The following is a 5510-nucleotide window of genomic DNA, read 5'->3' on the forward strand; positions in this document are numbered from 1 at the left end:
ATTTTAGGATAGACAGACCTTTGGTTCGGATCCATAGCACTCGAGCTCATTTTGACCCATTAGTCAAAAAGTCAAAAATTGAAATATATGGGTGTGGGACACACAAGTGGCCTAAATGACCTTGGATAGAAAATCCAAATTCACCAATGAATTTGGAATGTCAAATTTATTGGGGTTACATAGTTCATTAGAAAGAAACAGAGTCCGAATGAGTTTGGGACGTTTTGACCTTGTGGGCCCATTTAAACCAGTATAAAAAGGCCCTTTGGCCGATTTTTGAGACATTCTTCAGCCTTTTGAAAGTCCTACCTGCCATAAACATTTGTTGACAAAAAAATGAGTTTTGTGGGTTGATTAAAAGTTTAGCAACTTGTGTAATCCATCTTTTTCTACAAATCTAAGGTAAGAATTCCTCTAATTTGATATTGATTTCATGGTTTCTTGACTCAAAACCCCTAAATCATTTTGGGTTAATTGTAGCCCCAAAATTGAGTGATTGACTCAAATTACTTGAGGGTTTTAATTCCCTAAAGATAATTAGGCTATGGGTTGGTCTTGGAAACTCCTTTCCAAGGGTGAAACCCAATTGGGATTTTGGTGTCCATTTGAAACCCATGGCACAATGGTGCTATAATGTGTATTTTCATTCTTGTTGTAATGCTTATATTGTATTGTTGATAGCATTACTTGTGAAAGGATAAGGTTCTCACAACGGAAAGAAAAAGCTCATTGGTTCGTGGGTTGCTTGGATTCAAGGTAAGTTAGGCTTACCCATAGTATAGATTGAGCTTGTTTGTAATGTAATCATTAATATCTTGTGAGACTGGTCGGGGAATTTAGACGATAGTTGATTAAATGGTGAACTTGGGATTCATTAATTGTTATAGGCCATTGATTTTTAAGGAATGATATTTGACCCTTAGTCTAGGACCTTGGTTAGCTTAATTGTGGTCTCATAACTAGTGTGAGAACACTATAGTTGTTCTAAGTAGGCGTGAATGGTATACTTCTCTATCCTTAGGAGTGTATTGACCTATATAATGCCTATATAGGAGATTACCTTGATGTTGGGTTGACTTAGAAGGGATTCTTGAAGAGACTTTCCCTATATACCTAGAAAGGATTGGTAAGCCCTTATGCTGAGGTATGGATAACTTAGCCTAATTCTATGTAAAAGCTAGACATGTGTTAGTAAACTTGATATTCTCGGGATTTAGAAGCGGGAACTGACTCACCTTAAGCTTGAACTAAATAAATGCTTCGACCTAGATATGTGGTGACTGTCCAAACTATATACATATGTGTAGGAGTTGAGATGGTTGCACTCGATTATTGGATTATCTTGTGATCATTACTTGAATACCCTTGTTAAGTGATTCCTGTGCATGTTTGGTAAATACTTATGCTCTTATTGATGCTCATATTACGTATGAAATTATTCTTAGATCAGTACTTTAACTCTTAACAATGAGTTATGCACTGAATAGCAGAAGAACAAGAAAAAGGATAGAGTAAGTAGAACAGAGAAGAAGAAGAAGTTTTTTTAAGAGTAGAATCAGGGATCTTGCGTATTCAACTTGTTGTTGTTAGTAGTACATAGTTAGTTATTTTTATGAGAATTAACTAAAACTCTAACTACTTCAACAACTATCCATTTACAAGAGTAACTAATTGTTTCAAGGAAACAGTTATAACAGATTTTTCAATTTTCTTGCACATAGCATATTCTTCTAGACTCTTCCAGCTTGTGATTTTTTCCTTTGTCTTCAACATATTCAACACTTTCCCTCAAGCTAGGAAGGTGAAAAAATGTCACACATTCCTAGCTTGTGATTTAGATGCACTTGTTAAGCCTTGGTGAGGCCTTAGGTCAGCATATCTGCAGGCTGATCTTGTGTAGCAATGTAGTTTGTAATGATCATCCCTTGGCTTATCTTTTCTCTTATGATGAAGCAATTAATGTCAATGTTTTTAGTTCTTTCATGGTAAACTAGATTGGCAGCTATTTGAATAGCTGATTTGCTGTCACTAAACACCTTGACTGGCAGCTTTACTTCCATTCCAATCTCCTTTAGCAATCCTAGTATCCAAACTAGCTCAGCTGTTACAGCTACTAAGCTTCTGAATTCAGCCTCAGCTAATGTAAAACCCCAATTTTCTAAACCGGAATGCTACACGATGCTCATGACCCTGAAGGAACACAAGCTAACCCATGACTGATATCTGTACCTATATACTATATAATATATCATAAAATATGGAAACATGAACATGAAAGGCCATAAGGTTTGAACTGAATAAATATCTGCTAACAAAATGTCTTAAAAAGGTATAACAATACCAAAATAAGTCATAAATACTGAAAATAATGAGATCTGAATATCTAATCTGACATCTAGTCTAAAAGCCTCTAACTGAACTGAATAAGGATTTGAAGGAACATGTCTCCAACTAACTCCATCTAGCAACTGAATAGTGAATGTATCAATAATCGTATTGTCCTCGAATGAGAAGGATTCACTGTGAACTCTAAACACTGGAATGCTACTGCTGATCTGGAGCTCATGCCTCTAAACCTATGGTGTAATATAAGAGAAAGCACCACAACACAAATGTGTCAGTACGTCTGAATGTACTGAGTATACGAGTGAGGAAGGCTAAATGCAAAGGGTTATATGCATGAACAATGCTAACTAATATGAATGTGAGAATACATACATGCATAAACAACTATAATGAACTCGTGATGATACTGACTACTGAGTCTGAATGCTGACGACATGAATTTACTGTTATGGAGGTACTGAATTGATTATTGACTATTTCTGACATTTTAAATTATAAAGAACTGGTTTGAATGACTGTGTCTAATAGTCCTAAAACTAAATACTGATAACGTGAGCTAAGACAACTGATATAGCTGATATAACTATAATGATCGAACTAATTGATATAAATGATACTGAGCGATTGTATCTGTCCGTCTAAGTTCTGATAGAACTATCTGAGTTCTATTCTACTTGGAGTAACTAAATCTGAGATCAGTCCTATCTAGTAGGTGATCATGAGCATAGTAAAAATAAGGATGATTTGACTTAGTATGAGATCAGTGCTATCTAGAGGGTGATCTTTAAATCTGATGATTTTGATACTGATTAATCATAGTTGATATCAATCCTAGCTAATGGGTGATCTTAAAGACTATTTATAATGATAAGCATTGATTGTATCTAACAGTACTGAATTTGTACTACTAAGCATAGTTGACTATGTCAGAACGCCCTGATTCTGTAACTGAAACTATGGGATGTGTTCATCTAACCGACATGCCTTAAGCTAAGCTGACTGGGGTCCAATCTCTGCCCTGACTGGAAGGTTGTCAGTACCATGCCACCAGTAAAGACATCTACTATGGAGTTATCCCTAATCTAGTGGGTGACTCCAGGGATTAGTCCTATCCATATAAATGTGCTAATGGGTGACCCCTGAGTATGTAAGTCCTATCTAACGGGTGACATCTCATATGTACGCTGGCAACGTAGTTCTGGAACTTAGGGATTGCTTCTAGGGATCTCAGTCCAATTCTAGCGGGTGATCCCCCATCCCTAGGTTTACTCAGTGCTTAATCCTACTCCCATCTAAAAGATACTGAACTGAATAAATAGACTGAACTAAAAAACTTAACTGAACTGATTTGCTGAACTAATACTGATTAACTAAACTGAAAATAAAGGTATTGTTTAGCGGATCTAAAACTGAGTTTACTGGATTCTTATGATGGATGAAATATAATGAGTTTTGAGCACTGATTAAGAGTACTGAAGTTACTGAGATTGACTGTGAATACTTAAGTTACAGACTGAGTACTGAGATCACTGAGATTACTGAACTATTCAGACTACAGAGATTCTGAGTTTTCCTGAGTCACATGACTGACTGAATTCTATAGTTCATGGCTTAACTGAGTATCGTGATAACATGACATGGCTCTAGGCACATAACTATATTTTTTGGGTACAAGTACCCCCATGACCTGATGGAAGGAAACTGAAACACACGACTGACTTAATCATAAGAGTAGAGTCCATAATCCATAATATCATAAATAAGGGATTTCATACTAAGCATGGTTCTCAACAATCTATTTCATGGAAGGAAATTTCATACAACATGTATATACTTGCATATCTTTCAATATCATGCTCATTAAAAATTACAACCACAATCCATAATATCATAACTTGGGGAATTTCATGGGTATTCTACATCTTGTACATGAGTGGGTTTTGCAAGTAAGCATAGCATAGTTCCATAAGACTAGTTCATGAGTAATCCAACAGTGTTCACAAGACACATTATCAACATGGATGACATTGAATCATAGAGGCCTATCATGAATTCTTCCCTTAGTCACAATTTAGCTATAATGCATGATTTTTGGTCTCTTAGGTATTTTATCAAACACCTTACATGCACAATTAGGCATAGGTGTAAATCATACAATTACTGATCATAAATAATCAACCTTACATATTTTCAATTCATATGATGTCATAGATTCATAATAACACATAAAGATTCTATCTTGGCATCATTCAACACATAACCATGATCAACAATCCATTCATAACATGAAAATCATAATATATAGTTTTAGAAAAGGGTTCTTGAACTTCATTGACGAAAGAAGTCCATGAATGAACACACACATACCTTAGAAAGGAAACCTTGATGATTTGCTGGAGAGTTCTTGGATTGGGAAACTTAATTCTTGATTATCTTGAAAAAAGACTTGAATCTTGCTTTTGAGAGATGAGTTTGATGGAAACCCTAATCTTGTGGTTGAGAGTGTAAGAGAGGATTTTTAAGATGCTTAACTAAAGAAAAATAGGAAAAATTACGCCTCTTTAGGGTTATAAGTCGTGGAAGATGAAGGAAAAAACCAAAATACCCTTACAAAATAAGTTACCAGTTGCTGAAAAATCATAGCTGACGACCTTCGTGATAGGGCGCCATAATTGTGATAAGCTATCACGAATGTCGTCACTTAGGAGCTGGTTTCTGCTTAAGGTTGACGACCTTCTTGATAGGGCATCAAAAATGTGATAAGCTATCACAAATTTCATCACTTAGGAGATATTTTCTACCTAATGCTGACGACTTTCGTGATAGGGCGTCATAAATGTGATAAGCTATCACAATAGGGCGTCATAAATGTGATAAGCTATCACAAATGTCGTCACACTATTTCCAGCTTGACATGCTGGAGTAAAATAAGCATAACTCTTTGCTCCAATATCGGATTTCGACAAAATTGGTATATTTGGAAAGCTAATTCAAAGAGATTTCTTTGTATATATAGTAAGCCACCAAGTTCGTCATATACAATGAGTTATGATTGATTGAAGTCGACCCAACTTTTGACGCTCACTAAAACTTGAACGATAGGAAAGCTTTCAATTTGTACTTGAGTTAGGGGACCTCTATGATCTAAATTCATGATCAAATAG

This window comes from Capsicum annuum, chromosome 9 (genome assembly GCF_002878395.1).
Source record: "Capsicum annuum cultivar UCD-10X-F1 chromosome 9, UCD10Xv1.1, whole genome shotgun sequence".
In the NCBI taxonomy this organism is placed as follows: domain Eukaryota; kingdom Viridiplantae; phylum Streptophyta; class Magnoliopsida; order Solanales; family Solanaceae; genus Capsicum; species Capsicum annuum.